Raw genomic sequence first — 16,001 nt, 5'->3', positions numbered from 1 at the left:
TCACAGGCAATTTACATTACTGCTCATTGAAATGCAGGACCCAAAGCAACCTCCATTGACTGCAGCCGTAGTGTTCAATATCATCTTACATGCAACAAACACGGGATTCGTCTCACGTGCAAACAATGAGCCCTGGCAGAATTCTCCCTGCTGAAGCCCCACAGAATGTAATTTCTTCAAGGGTATCAGCAGATAAGGCAACATCACAATCCATTCAGAAAGGGTTTCTAACAGCTAGCAGGCTTGTCATTAAGAAAACAATGTCCCCATCACAGTTTCCCTTGCTTCTGTTCATTCCACTTCCCCGCTCCTGGTTGCCAACAGGGGTGTGCATCCACTGAACATCTCAAAATAACCATCCCGAAGACCTCGGATGCTCTAGAAACTAGTAGCAGGCATCCCTCCGAGAAGGGGGCACTGCACGCTTCAGAGTGGAGGAGGGAGGCTTCCTTTTCCAATCTTTGTACCTGTCTCAGCAAACACAGCGTCCGCGCGCGAACAGTTCTCGCAACTTCCAGGTCTCCACTAGCATTTCAGAGCTTGCACAATTCGCAGAAGACCTAGGGTCCCCCCCTCCCCCGGTCGTCTTCAACAACCTGCTGCCACAACCGCCGGAGCTCCCCTGCGGCCAGGGACCGGTCAGCCGGTCCAAGGCCGGGCATGGCAATCAACGCGAGCCAGCAGTCTCCCCGGCTCCCACCGCCGCCCATCTCGACCCTCCATTCAAAGCCACTGCAGCAAGACAGCTGGCGCTCGCCTTCCTGTTGCTGCGCGGCTTAATAACAAAAACAGGTTGGCCCCAAGCGCTGCTCAGAAACTGCAAAAAGGAAGTCCTCGCATTCAGAAGCGGAGGAAGGGGAAAAAAAAAAAAAAGTTTAGACTTCGAGATTATCTCGGACCCTTCGAGCCCGTCCCCCCGGGCATCGCCAAGTCCGCCGGCCCGGGGGCCCCCGGGACGACGCCCCCTGCCCCTCGCGGCCGCTCCCCGGGTTAACTTTTCCACCCCAGGTGCCCTCGCCCTGCCCGGGAAGCGCCCGAGCTTCCCATCGGCTGCCGGGGCCGGCGGCAAAGGCAAGGGCGAGACCGTCGGTTTCGAGCATCGCACGCTGAATCAATGAGCGACCGAGGCGAGAGGCGCGCCCGGCCCCGAGCGCGAGCGCAGCGCTGCTAATAAAGACGGCGACCCCCGACTGCAGCCCGCAGCGGCCCCCCGGCCGCTCCCCAGCCTGCACGCCGGCGCCCCGGCCGCAGGTCCCACGGAGGACCGCTCGCGCTCGCACGGTCGCTAAATGCCCCCGCGCAGGAGCAGAGCCGGCTCGCAGCTCCACCCCGACCCCGGGGCCGGCTCGCGGGCTGCGGCGGGGGTCCGCGCGGCCGCCCCCAGCCCCTCCGCAGCCCCGCCGGCGGACGCGGGCCGCCCGGGGCTGGGCGCTCCAACTTCAGCGACGGGCGGGCGAAGCGGGCCCCCCAACTCCGCGGGAAGCCCTGGGCGCGGGGACCCCCAAAGCCGGCCGCAGGGAAGCGGCGTGGCCCCGGCACCCCGAGACCCCCTCAGCGCCTCGGCAGAGCCCGGGGGACTCGCCCTCTTCCCCGCGCCTCGCCCGCCGCCGCCGCCGCCGCCTTTATCTCCACTCACCGCCGGCCGCCATCTTCCTCGCAGCTCAGCTTTAAATCGGAAACTCGCCGCTCACCCTGCAGCCGCCACCGCTGCTGCTGCTGCTGCCGCCGCCGCCGCCGCCACAGCCGCCGCCGCCGCCGCCACCGCCTCAGCCGCGGCCGCCGCCGTCGCTGCACAGGAGCTGAGGCGGCAGCCGCTGAAGCCGCGGCGCGGGGGCCGCCGGGATTTGTAGTCCCGCGGCCACGCCCAGCACTACTGGTCCCAGGGGGCCTTGCGCTCGCGGCCGCGGGGTCCGGCGCCGCGCTCGGGCTTCCGCGGCAGAGGGCGTGGCCTCGTGCGAGCCTCGGGGCGGCGTGGGTCCCCTCCGTGTGCGGGGTCCGGGGCAGTGGAATGCGGTCCGGGCCCTGCCCTTCATTTTTTTCATACTTGGCCTCCGAACGTCTGCGGAGCGCCCATTGTGTGTGAAGCCCAGACCCTGAGGGAACGGGGCGGCGCGGGGTGTGCGGCCGGCGGCGGTCGCCCAGCCGGGACCACGTCATCGAAGACGGGGTTCTTAAACCCGCGGACCCCGGGACCGGGCGGAGAGCCCGACGCGGCAGATGAGGCTCGGCTGCATCCGGGTGCGTGCGGATCGTGTGCCGGAGGCCGACGCGGGGTCTGAGGCCGAAGGGGCAGCGCCGCCGCCGGCCATCGTCTGCCCCCCGGCCCGGGCAGCCGCCGCCTCAAGGCTCCCCCGGCCTCCGGAGCCCACGCCCCGGGCGGCAGCCAGAGGCAGGCGGTAGAAACCCAGTGAGGTTCGTGTCTCCTGCAAACCCCTGCGGGAACCTGCGCAGCCCCCGCACAGCTGCCTCCCGCCCTTAGCCACTCCCTCCTCATGCTCACTGCACAGTGCGGCACCCTGGAGCCCTGGGGTCGCATGGCCGTTGTCGCCGTGGCCGGCCTGGAGGTGCGGCACCCTGGAGCCCTGGGGTCGCATGGCCGGCCTGGGCGTGCTGCCCCCACCCCGGAGCCCTGGGGTCGCATGGCCGGCCTGGGCGTGCTGCCCCCACCCCGGAGCCCTGGGGTCGCCGTGGCCGGCCTGGGCATGCTGCACCCCCGGCCACCTTGCACCTGCTATTTCCTCTGTCGCATAGCCCACACTCCTCTCCCCGTCCAGATGTCAGCCCCCTCTTCCGGGCAGCCTTCCTTGATTGCTCTGTTTTAGGTTCCTGACCACGGAGCCCGGCCTGCTATCCCTCTCCCCGGTCTCACTGCCCTTCAGAGCACTCTGATTGTTGGGAACACCCTCTATGGCTGTTGGCTTACCTTGCTTGTGATCTCCCTTCCTCACGAGCATGAAAGCTCGGTCAAACTCCTGTTCTCGTCTGTCCCCGGATGCATCTTCAGCACCCACGGCAGAGCTCAGTCAATATTTGCTGCGTGGATGAATTCCCTTCCTCACAAACCGACAAATAAATGCTGTGCTGCCTGCTCAGATCCAGAGAAGGGACAGAATGCCACCTGAGCAGCTGCACCTGGCTCCCAGGTGCTCCCCGGACATCTCTCTCTGGCTCTTGACAGGCCACTCCCCACCCAGGAGCCCAGGGACCTTCGAAATACCATGTATTAAAGCCCGCTACTTCCAGCTGGACACTTGCCAATGGCATCCCATTGCATCTGAGATAAAACCCAGACACTAACTGACCTGGTCTCCACCTTTCTCTCTGATCTCAAATAACATACCCCCCCCCCCACCGCCAGCCCCCATTTCTCATCCCAGGCGGGACACTGGCATGCCTAAACATGCCAGGCCTCTTCCCGCCTCAGGACCTCTGCACTTGCTGCTCCCTTTGGCCTTCTCTTTTTAATAAATTCATCTGCATAGATTCACTTTACCTGCCTGTATATTTTTTAAAGATTTATTTATTTGAAAGGCAGAAATAGTGCTCGCTTCGGCAGCACATATACTAGCGCTCCGGATTTTAAAAGTTTTTTATTATGCATTATATCAAATGACCACTGTCCAAGTGGAAATTAAGACTTTATGTAGTTTTTATATGTTGTAATATTTCTTCAAATAAATCTCTCCTATAAAAAAAGAAAAAAAAGAAAGGCAGAAATAGAAAGAGAGAGAGAATCTTCCATCCTCTGGTTCACTCCCCAAGTGGCCACAACGGCCGGAGCTGTGCTGATCTGAAGCCAGGAGCTTCTTCCAGGTCTCCCACGTGGGTGCAGGGGCCCAAGCACTTGAGCCATCCCCCCTGCTTTCCCAGGCGCATTAGCAGGGAGCTGGATGAAAGTGGAGCAGCCGGGACTTGAACCAGCAACCTTGCGGGATGCCAGCGCTGCAGGCAGAGGCTCACCCTTCTACACCACAGCACCGGCCCTGGACTGCTCCTCCTCTTGCTCCCTGTTGTCATCCAGGTCTCTGCAGGTTTTCTAGACACACTGCGATGCTTTACGTTCCTCCTAATGAATTCCTCCACCCAAGTTTTTTTTTAACCATCTCTGTCTCTGAACAAAAGCAGAGAATTTGTTTAGTTCACTGCAGTTGCCCCAGCACCTGGCCTTTAGAAGGCACTTAACAAATACTTGTGGGGCCGGTGCCTTGGTGCGGTAGGTTAATCCTCTGCCTGCGGCACCAGCATCCCATATGGGCGCCAGTTCCAGACCCAGCTGCTCCACTCCCGATCCAGCTCTCTGCTGTGGCCTGGGAAAGCAGTAGAGGATGACCCAAGGTCTTGGGCCCCTGACCCCACATGGGAGACCCGGAAGAAGCTCCTGGCTCCTGGCTTCAGATCAGCGCAGCTCTGGCTGTTGTGGCCAACTGGGCAGTGAACCAGCAAATGGAAGACTTTCTCTCTCTCTCTCTCTCTCTCTCTCTCTGCCTCTCTCTGTAACTGTCTTTCAAATAAATAAAACAAATCTTAAAAAAAAAAAAATACTTGAAAAGAAAAGGGAAAGGAAATTGAATTATTGGCTCAAACAGACATAAAGTCCAAAATACATATTCTGAGGCCAGTTCTCGGACTAGGGGTTAAGGGCCAGTTAGGATCCCTTCCATGTCGGAATAGCTGGGTTTGAATCCCAGCTGTAGGTCCTCACTCAAGATTTTCCTAATGCAGACCCTGGGAAGCAGGGTGATGGCTCAAGAACTTGGGTCCCTGCCATCCGCCTAAGAGACCTGGATGGAGTTCCTGCCTCCTGGCTTTGGCCTGGCCCTGGCTGTTGCAGGCATCTGAGGAGTGAACCAGCAGGTGGATGATCTCTCCCTACCCCCTTCATTCTGCCTTTCAAGTAAATAAAAACAAAATAACTTTCTAAAATCGAGGGTGGGTATTGCCCTGCTGCAGGTGAAGCCAGCAGGTCAAAGAGCCCTGTCCAGCTAGCCTTGTAGCGCAGCAGGTTAAGCCGCCACTTACAACACCAGCATCCCAGATGGGTGCCTGTTTGTGTCCTGGCTGCTCCTCTTCTGATCCAGCTCTCTGCTGTGGCCTGGGAAAGCAGTGGAGGATGGCCCAAGGTCTTGGGCCCCTGCATCCTTGTGAGAGACCCATAAGAAGCTCCTGGCTTCTGCTAGTTGCCGCCATTTGGGGAGTAAATCAGCAGATGGAATCTATTTCCCTCTCTCCCTGTCTCTCTGTAACTAAAAACAACAACAAAAAAAAGCTCATCTCTCTCTTCTCTCTCACTCTCCATCACTCTGCCTTTAAAAACAAGATTGATGGATTGATTTACTTACTTGAAAGGCAGAGAAAAAGGGAGACAGAGAGATCTTCCATCCCCTGGTTTACTCCCCAAGTAGCCACAATGACTAAGACAGAGCCAAGCCAAAATCAGGGGCCAGGAGCTTCTTCCAGGTCTCCCACGTGGGTGCAGGAGCGCAGGTACTTGGGCCATCTTCTGCTTTTCCAGGCCACCAGCAGAGAGCTGGGTTGGAAGTGGAGCAGCCGGGACATGAACCGGTGCCCATATGGGATGCTAGTGTCAAAGGAGGTAGCTTTACCTGCTACACCATAATGCCAGCCGCATGTCACTCTGCCTTTCAAATAAAAAAAATAAATCTTAAAAAACAATTGGAGCCGATCGAGTGACATGCTCTGGGAGATGGTCTTGAAGATAACTGCCTTCACCCTCCCTGCTGTCCACAGACGACGTCTCCGGAAGTGGCTGACTTGATTTTCTCTTGCTTGACTTGGAGTTGGCTCTGTGACTGGCTGGTGGGAATATGGCGGGACTTCCAAGCCGAGGCTGGAGATGACTGGCAGCCTCCGCTTCTTTCCTCTTGGAACGCAGCTGCCATGCCGTGGGAAGACCACCCACATGGTGAGACAGGAGACATTGCACTGGACAGCCCTGGTGAGATCCCAGGCAAGAGCCAGCCGAGCTGCCTGCCGTGAGTCAGCCCTTTGGCACGGTCCGGTCTCTGAGGCTCCAGGTGACTTCAGCCCTGGCCAAGAAGCCTGAAACAGAAGAACCATCCCACGGAGCCCAGTCAACCTACAGAATCATGGGTGACATTAAAGTGATTGTGCGGGTGGACATTGGACATAGCCGTTCCTAGCCACTTGGCTAGCCAGATCCCATATCCAAGCCCCACATCCAAGTCCCCTATCTGACCCTGCTTCCGATTCCAGCTCCCTGCTGGTGCCCACGCAAGGAGGCCACAGGTAACAGCTCAAGCACTGGGGTCCCTGCCACCCACATGGGAGACCTGGATTGGTCAGGACATGAACCCAGGCTCACAAACTCATGTTCTTACCTATTCAGCTTGGCTGCCTTTCACAGATTGCATGAACAATAAAGACATTTAATTGTCTCCCTGTAGCATTTGTGGAGGTAGAGTTACAGAGCACGATTATCAAGGACCAGAATCTTACAATTTTTCTGCTCTATCATCTTCAGCAAATTGACTGTCTGTCCCTAGCTTTTAGCCTCATGGTCACAAGATGACTGCCATAAGGCATCAGCTCACAACCAAATCCAAATAGCAGAAAGACGAATGTGTCAAGAGCAATCTTCTATCACCCTTTCTCTCTTTCTTTCCAAATATAAATTTTTTTCCAAAATTGCCCCCTTCTCCCTGCTAAGCAAAGTTCCCCTTACAGCTCATTATGGTAGGGAACTAGGCCAGAGGCCACCCCTAGAGAATACGGAGACGCAAGCATCTGTTATTTCAGCCATGGGCTTCCACTGAGTGATGAGCGAATGCCTCTCAGTTCTCAGTCTCTGCTTCTGCCCCTCCTGCTCTCACAGTGCCCCAAATTCTTCTCTCTTTTCTTGTGTTACAATAGAGCCTCATGGGGTTGGAGCTGTGGCCTAGCGGGTTAAGCTGCTGCCTGTAATGCCGGCATCCCATACGGGTGCTAGTTCAAGTCCTGGCTGCTCCACTTCCAATCCAGCTCCCTGCTAATGGCCTGGGAAGACAGCAGAGGATGGCCCAAGTGCTTGGGCTCCTGCAACCGCAGGGAAGACTCAGAAGAAGCTCCTGGCTCCTGGCTTCAGACTGGTCCAGCCCTGGCCATTGCGGCCAATTGGGGAGTGAACCAGCGGATGGAAGACCTCTCTCTGCCTCTCCTCTCTCTATGTAACTCTGACTTTCAAATAAATAAATAAATATTTAAAAAAAAAAAAAAGTAACAAAACCAGCCTGGCCAGTTAGACAGTGAGTACCAAGCCATAACTCTTAACCGTGAGACTATTTTTTTTTTTAATATTTAGTTTATGTATTTGAAAGCCAGAATTACAGAGATAGAACCACTGGGTCTCCCCCACGGATGCAGGAGCCCAAGGACTTGGGCCATCCTCTACTGCTTTCCCAGGCCACAGCAGAGAGCTGGATTGGAGCAGCCAGGACTCGAACCAGCACCCATATGGGATGCCAGCACTGCAGGTGGCGGCTTTACCTGCTACACCACAGCGCTGGCCCTGGTTTTGTTACTTCGAAAGCTGTGTGATAATGTCTAGTTGCTTGAACTCTCTGTGTCTCCATTTCCTAAAGTAAGAGCAGTAGTAACCATGATAATTCACACTTCATAGGATGTTATAAGGATTAAATAAAACAATCTGGTGGAGGTCCTGAAAATGGTGTCTTGTGTCAAGTGGACGGGTGACAAAGGTTAGCGGTGATTAGGGATGGCAGTTCCAAACTTGGGGTTTGGAGGGGTTCATACCGAGGGTTGGTCACAGTTTCCTGCGTCTTCCTCCCACTGCACCTCTTTAGCATCCTTCCAGGCTGAAATGTTCCTGCAGACAACGTAGACTGCTCAGGCAAATGCCGAAGCCCTGAGCATGCCCACGACTCTGTTTTGAAATCGCCTGAAAGTGAGCTGGCCTGGGGCCCAGGCTCTACCCCAGGCTCTCCTCTATACCACTCTGCGCCCAGGGAAGCACACAGCTAGGGGAGAGGGAAAGACAGATGCCACCTGGGGCCCGTGAATACTTGTTGTCCTGCTGTAAAGGGAGAGGAAAACACCCACCTCTGAGAAAAAGCAGCTGAAGGCCCAGCTTCGGTGGTGAGAGCGGTGTCAGGGTTTCCACCCAGTGTAAGCTTGTTCCTGCTGCTGCCTGTAAGCCGAGGTCAGCCCAGGGCCGTGTGGGGCTGCCGTGCCAGAGACAGGTGGGACGTTGGAACGGGCACCCGGATCCCGCCCCACCACCTGCGATGGCTGTCCAGGCTGGAAGAGCTAGAAGCCTAACTCACTTTTTTTTTCTTTCCAGGATTATAGATTGAATATATTTGCTTTGGGAAAAAAATAATTGAATATCAAATACTTAAAAAGAATTGTCCCGAGGTAGGATAACTAAAATAAAGAAGCAGTGTTGGGGGGAGGTGTTGTGGAGCAGCGAGTTAAGCCACCTCTGGTGAGGCCCACACCCCATGTCAGAGTGCCTGGCTCCAGTCCCAGCTGCTCCACTTCCTGTCTGGCTCCCTGCTAATGAACATTCAGGGAGGCAGCAGGTGGCAGCCTGAGTGTTTGGGTCCCTGCCACCCTCGTGGGAGACCCAGTTTGAGTTCTGAGCTCCTGGCTTTGACTTAGCCCAGCCCCGACTGTTTTCAGTATTTGGGGAATGAAAGCTCGCTCTCCTTTCTCTCTCTCTCTGCCTTTCAAATAAACAAAGCATACCCATTAAAAAAGAAGACAGCGTGTTGACAAGAATGAGGAAATTGGAGCTTGTAAGTGCGACTGGAAAGTGGTGCCACCATTTTGGAAACAGGCCCTAGCAATTCTCCTCCTAGGGGTGTGTGTGTGCCCAAGAGAACGGAAAACAAATATCCACACAGAAGCCTGTATGGACACACTCACAGCAGCATTACTCCTGATGTCTGAAACAACCCAAAGGACCACCAGCTGATGAACAGCTGGACACAGGTGGTGTACCCATATGATAAACACAAGTAGGCAAAAAATCAGATGAGGTATTGGTGCTTCCTCTAAGATGAGTAAACCTTGAAAACAATGTGCTGAAAGAATGCAGACCCAAAAGACCATATTTGGCCGGCGCCGCAGCTCACTTGGCTAATCCTCCACCTGCAGTGCCGGCACACCGGGTTCTAGTCCCGGTTGGGGTGCCGGATTCTGTCCCGGTTGCTCCTCTTCCAGTCTAACTCTCTGCTGTGGCCCGGGAGTGCAGTGGAGGATGGCCCAAGTGCTTGGGCTCTGCACCTGCATGGGAGACCAGGAGGAAGCACCTGGCTCCTGGCTTCGGATCAGCACAGCGCACCGGCTGTAGTGGTCATTTGGGGGGTGAACCAACGGAAGGAAGACCTTTCCCTCTGTCTTTCTCTCTCACTGTCTAACTCTGCCTGTCAAAAAAAGAGACCATATTCTATATGAGTCTACATATATGAAATGTCCAGGATAGGCAAATTATAGAAGCAGAAAAAAAAAGATTCATGGATGTTAGGAGGAACTAGAGAAAGAAGACCAGGAACTGCATGGTGGGTCAAAACCCATTTGAGGGTGTGGAGATCAATGTTGGGGAGCTTCTCCACTATGTTTAAAAACGATAGTGAAATATTACCAAATATCAGAGGAGATCTCATGTAGTGCATATCATCTCTTGGCTTTTTAAAAAAATTATTTATCTATTTGAAAGGCAGAGTGACAGGGGTGGGGGAAATGAGATCAAGAGAGAAACTGAGACAGAGACAGAGACACAGAGCTTGCATCCGCTAGTTCATTCCCCAGATGGCTGCAACATCCAGGGAGGGGCCACACCAAAGCCAGGAGCCTGGAACTCCATCAGGATCTCCCACATGGGTAGCAGGGGCCCAAGTACTGGGGCCATCCTCCTCTGTTTTCCCAGGCGCATTAGCAGGCAACTGGATCCGAAGTGGAGCAGCCAGGACTCAAACCAGCACTCATTTGGGATGCAGGCATCACAGGCAGTAGCCCAGTCCATTGTGCCACAATGCCAGCCCTTGTCTCTTAAACTTTTTATCTCAAGTTTATATAGACATACAGTGTGGCCCAGTGATTAAGTCTTGGCTTGGGAAGCCAGCCTCCCATATCAGAGTGTCTGATTAGAGTCCTGGCAACTAGAATTCCAATCCAGCTTCCTGCCAGTGCACACCCTGGGAGGCAGCAGATGATGGTTCAAGTACTCAGGCCACTGCCACCCACATGGGAGAGCAGGATGGAGTTTTAGGCTCCTTATTTCAGTCTGGCCCATCCCTATCTGTTGCAGCCACTTGGGGAGTGAACCAATGCATGGAAGATCTCTGCCTGTCTGTCTCTCTCTTTCGAATAATATTTAAAAATAAGGCACTGGCCAGCGCCGCGGCTCAATAGGCTAATCCTCCACCTGTGGCGCCAGCACCCAGGTTCTAGTCCCTCTTCCAGGCCAGCTCTCTGCTATGGCCCGGGGAAGGCAGTGGAGGATGGCCCAAGTGCTTGGGCCCTGCACCCACATGGGAGACCAGGATTAGCACCTGGCTCCTGGCTTCAGATCAGCGCGGTGTGCCGGCCACAGCAGCCATCAGGGGGGGTGAACCAACGGTAAAGGAGGACCTTTCTCTCTGTCTCTCTCTCTCTCACTGTCCACTCTGTCTGTCCAAAAAAAAAAAAAAAAAAAAAAAAAAAACCTAAGGCACATGTTCATGTTCTAGCACAGTGGGGTTAGCTGCCACTTGAGACATGCAGCTGGAATAGAGTCCTACCTCTGCTTCCGATCCAACCAATGCACACTCTGGGGGCAGCAGGTGACGGCTCACCTGTCACCTGAGTAGGAGACCCAGATGGAGTTCCAAGCTCCTGGCTTCTGTTGCCTGGCCCAGCCCCAACTGTTGTAGGCATTTGGGAAGTGAACCATAGATGGAAAATCTCTTTGTCTCTCCCTCTCTCTCTCTCCCTCTGGTGACTCTGCTTTTCAAATAAATAAATAAAACACAAGGTGAAGTGTATTTAGCACTGTGATTCCATAGTCACAGGCTGGACCACACCAAGCTGGGGGTAGCTCTTTAGCCCCCATTTTCTTTTCCAGAGCTTCAGACTCCCCCCTCCCGCCCCCCCCCCCCCCGGGCTTGCTACAGAGAACTGAGAATCCAGTAGCCTCAAGGTGAAATCTCAGTGGGAAGTGAGACCCACTGCCGGTGGGCAGCACAGGTTATGACATCACAGTTGTTAGGACCCAGTCCAACCCTCACCCTTCTCCAGAAAGAGAGAAATGTGAGGCGTGGCCATGCTGCAGCGGGATCTCCCCACCGGGCTCAGGGCTTTGTGGCCTTCTTCTCCCCTTTCCTCTCTTCCCCTCCTTTCTTTTGAAATCGGCGCTGATGCCAACTGCTGAGGTGTTAACCAGGAGAGGCTCAGTGGCCGGCGACCTAACACTTTCTCGGCTGCAATGACGCAAAATGATGGGGATTCCGGAGAAACAGCCCTGGGAACTTTGAATTTGCTCTCCTCCTGCGCTAGCCTTGTGCTGTCTCTGAGGACACTGGGCAGCGAGCCAGGCTCCTGCTTAGCCCCGGACCGTGATGCTGCACCCCCGACGCCCCTGCAGTGCGCTGGGCCACAAAGCCAGGACGTTCAGGAGGCTGCTGCGTGAAATGCATTTTGGGCCGGCGCCACGGCTCACTAGGCTAATCCTCCACCTGCGGTGCTGGTACCCCAGGTTCTAGTCCCGGTTGGGGCGCCGGGCCCTGCACCCGCTTGGGAGACCAGGAGGAAGCACCTGGCTCCTGGCTTTGGATCGGCGCAGCGCACTGGCCACAGCAACCATTTGTGGGGGTGAACCAATGGAAGGAAGACCTTTGTCTCTTACTGTCGATCTCTGCCTATCAAAAAAAAAAAAAAAAGCATTTTGACTCCCAATGTAGCAACCCCACTGGAAATCGAGGAGCATCGGCACCTACAAAATAACACACATGCACGCGTTTGCACATGTGGCTGACCCCAGTGCTGCTTTGCCACCCGCACTGCTCTGCCTCTGATTGTTCCTTAACATCAGGTACCTGGGAGACCTTTTCTTACTGGGCTTTTTGTTTGGTTTTGTTTTTTAAGATGTATTTATTTAATTGAAAGGCAGAAAGAGGGAGAGGTGGAAGGAGAAAGAGAGAGAGGGAGAGAGAGATCCTCCTTACGCTGGTTCACTCCGTAAGTGGCCACAAGGGCTGGGGCAGGGCCAGGCCAAGCCAGGGCCAGGAACTCCATCCAAGTCTCCCATGTGAGTGGCAAGGGCCCAGGTATTCGGGCCGTCCTCTGCTGCTTTCCCAGGCCCACTAGCAGGAAGCTGGATCAGACGTGGAGCAGCCAGGACTTGAGTCAGTGTGCAGATATGGGATGCCAGCAACATACAGAGCAGCTTAACCCAGTGCACAACACTGGCCCCGTCTCCAGGTTATTAAAAGTTGGCCAACTGCGGCCCTGGAATCACCCAGTTCCTTTTCTTTAAATGAAGTTGGGTCTTTACATCATGACAGCTTATTTAAAAGGATAAACCCTCTTCCAATTATTTAGTAATTACAGAGTAGGAGCATTGCAAGAGTGAATGTGCTGGGGCCTGAAACCCAGATCTATGCCAGGGGTGACTGTGTGAGCTGAGCTATGCGTGCAGCTTTCCAAAAGAAAGGAGACAAAACCCTCTGGCTATTATCAAACAACTGCATGCAGAGTTGCTCTGCTCCTAAGCCGCGATGCTTCCCCAACCACAGGAAGAGCCTCTGCTCACCCCGCAGCCGAGCGGGTTAGACGTGGGCCTCAGCCCCCGTGCGCAGCCAGTGCACAGGAGCGCAAACACATCTGGCTCGGCAGAAACCAGGTACAACCCTCAGAGTCCCACGAAGGGTGGATTGTAATTAGAAACTACAGAGTGGATCGGCGTGTTAGCGTGAGGCCTGGAAGCGGAAGGGGTAAGGGACCGAGGGGACGAGGACAGAGGGGCCGAGGACGAGCTGTGATGGACAGAACGTGCGTACTCAGCGCCTGGAGGAAGAGAAAAAGCAGCAAGAAAGTCAAGTGCAGGAGACCATTTCCAGCCACACAGCCACTGAGAGCGCCCGACACGCCCTGCCCCCACCACCAAAAGGCTTTAAAATTCTGGGTAAAGGATCACAAGAATTCTTTCAAACGAATAACCAAGTTCACGAGAAAGCAAGGGAAGTCCCCAGACACCAACAAACAAGCAGTCGCTGTGAGCTGATCCTGTGATGGCAGAAGAAAGGCTGTGGGTCTCAGAAAGCCAGGGTCTGGGGCGGAATGGAAATGCGAGGGCAGGAAAGGAGGCGGAGGGGGCTCCCACGACGGAAACCGCACCAGCACAGGAGCCTCCTCCCGGAGCTCGGAGGCCGTGGACTCAGCAAGGCTGGGATCTGACCCCAGAACCTCCCCGGAGAGGAGGCTTAGCTGAACACCGGCACAGCAGCGAGCTGAACACGTTGACGTGTTTTATCTCTTTCCATTTCACGTGAAGGGCAGAGAGACAGACGCAGAGACAGAGAGAGACCTTGCATCTGTTGCTAACAGCCAGGGCTGGGTATTTATGAGTGCTGAGTTTGTCGCCTCTGGCTACTGTAACAAATAGTTGTGAATGGAAGACTTCAAGCACTGCCAAAGTCTGCTCTTAGCGCGATGCTGGCCGCCGCGGCAGCCATTGGAGGGTGAACCAATGGCAAAAGGAAGACCTTTCTCTCTGTCTCTCTCTCTCACTGTCCACTCTGCCTGTCAAAAAAAAAAGTCTGCTCTTAGGGCCCTGGAGGCAAGGAGTCTGGACTGGGGTCTAGAACCAAAGGCTGCATCCCTCTGGATTCTGTAAATGGGGAGAATGGGCTTCCTCCTGGTCTCCCACGCAGGTGCAGGGCCCAGGCACTTGGGCCATCCTCCACTGCCTTCCCGGGCCACAGCAGAGAGCTGGACTGGAAGAGGAGCAACTGGTTCAGAATCCGGCGCCCCGACCGGGACTAGAACCTGGGGTTCTGCCAGCACCAGCAGCTGCCTCACTTCCGCTTCGTTTCCATTGTCACATCTTCTCCGAGGCTGACCCTCTCGCTTCCCTCCTAAAAAGACCCTTGTGGATACTTTGAGTCCTTCCAGGTAACTCTGGATAATCTTTCCATCTCGAATTTCTCAGCTTCATCCACCTTCAAAGACCTTTTTAGGAGCGGGCATTTGGCACAGTGTTTAAGGTGCCACACGGGGTGCCCGCACCCCACAGCAGAGTAGGAGGGTTCAGTTCCTGGCTCCGCTTCCCATTGCAGCCTCCTGCTCATGCACACCCTGGGAGGCAGCGGGTGATGGCTCAGCACTTGCCCCACCGTAGGAGACCCAGATTGAATTCCAGGGTCCTGGCAACGGCCTGGCCCGGGTTTGGTTAGCGTGGGCATTTGGGAAAGTGAAGCAGCAGGTGGGAGATCGCTGTCTTCTGTCTCGATGACTTTGAAATAAATAAAACTTTTAAATGGTTTTTTAAAAATTGAGATCTTCTTTACCATGTAAGGTAACGTCTTCAGAGGCACTTACTCTAGACCAGGAGATAGAAGGCGAAATGCAGAATTGTGATGTCAGGAACTTAAATTCTAGCCAGCAGAGACATAGGGAGGGGGACAAAGAACCCCAAAGGCAACAAATAAACAAAACCATGTCAGGAAGTGGTGAGCGCTGTGAACGAAACAAGGCACGGTGATGCACAGAGGCTGGGGGCTGGGGGGCCGCTTCAGCGTGTCTGGCCAGGCTCCCACAGAAGGTGACGTTTGGGTGACAAAGGAATGCTGAGAAGATGGCAGGTCTCACACTGTCTGTGGAGAGGGTGCTGCCAGCAGAGGAATCAGCAGGTGCACAGGCTGGGGGCGTCCCAGGAGCGCTGCCCTGGGCGAAGGGAGGCTGGCCTGTGGGTCCCTTTCTCCTGCGTGCACTCAACGTTTGGCCCTTGGTGACTTCCCGGAAGCAATGGTAGCAAGGTAAAATCCCTGCAGAGGTCCTCACCGCCAGCCCCCCCTTTCTAAAGCACATCAGGTGAGTCTGCATTTCTTGCAGGCAAAAGCTCCAAACACAGGACGGCCACCGCTGTGAGAGGCCACGGCAGGAGCAGCTGCAGCAGTTCCCCAGGACGTTCGGCGGAGAGAAACCACGCCGTTCAGCAGTCCCACTCCCAGGTACGCACCCAAGAGCGCTGAAAACAGACGTCCACACAAAAACGTGCGCGCGAGTACGTGTGGAAGCTCTCTTCATCAGAGACAAAATAAAAGTGGAAACAACTCCCTCCCCTGTCAGTTGCGGTGTCCCTCGGGTGGGATGCTATTTGGTGGCACGAAGGAACAAGGCATTAGTGTGCTCCACAGCAGGGACAAATCTTACAGCCGTGCTAAGCTGAAGATGCCCAGTGAGGCTGGCGCCGCGGCTCACTGGGCTAATCCTCCGCCTGCAGCGCCGGCTCCCCGGGTTCTAGGCCCGGTCGGGGCGCCAGATTCTGGAAGCTCCTCTTCCAGTCCAGCTCTCTGCTGTGGCCCAGGAAGGCAGTGGAGGATGGCCCAAGTGCTTGGGCCCTGCACCCCCATGAGAGACCAGGAGGAAGCACCTGGCTCCTGGCTTTGGATCAGTGTAGCGCCAGCCATAGCGGCCATTTGGGGGGTGAACGAACGGAAGGAAAACCTTTCTCTCTCTCTCTCTCTCTCTCTCTCTCTCTCTCTCTCTCTCTGTCTAACTCTACCCAGTATAAGAGGCCACACATAGTACGAGTCCATTCATACAAAATGTCCAGAATAGCTAAATCCATCAAGTCGGAAAATGGGTTCGTGGGTGCCAAGGATAGGAAGTGGAAGGGCTGGGAGGGAACTGCCCATAAGTAGAGTTTCTTTGGGGGGGGGGTGATAAAAATTCTGTAGGGGGGCAGAGTGGTGGCATAGCTGATTAAGTCACCACCTGTGATGTTGGCATCCCGTATGAGCACCTGCTTAAGTCCCAGCTGC

General features: G+C 55.2%; 1 protein-coding gene across 6 annotated transcripts in view; it reads right to left on the bottom strand.

Annotated features, from left to right (window-relative positions):
* NCOA3 (nuclear receptor coactivator 3) overlaps positions 1–1,737 on the bottom strand; it is a 144,815-nt gene extending 143,078 nt beyond the window's left edge. For 5 of the 6 annotated variants that reach the window (XM_062204317.1, XM_062204315.1, XM_062204319.1 and 2 more), the window contains exon 1: positions 1,637–1,737. The gene's annotated coding sequence lies outside the window, so the exon portion shown is untranslated. The remainder of the gene's footprint in view (positions 1–1,636) is intronic. The other variant, XM_062204318.1, reaches the window with a different exon arrangement.
* Positions 1,738–16,001: the final 14,264 nt, after the last annotated feature.

This window comes from Lepus europaeus, chromosome 10, assembly GCF_033115175.1.
Source record: "Lepus europaeus isolate LE1 chromosome 10, mLepTim1.pri, whole genome shotgun sequence".
Taxonomy (NCBI): domain Eukaryota; kingdom Metazoa; phylum Chordata; class Mammalia; order Lagomorpha; family Leporidae; genus Lepus; species Lepus europaeus.
Note: the sequence above shows the minus strand (reverse complement) of the source record. Positions and strands in the feature narration are given on the sequence as shown.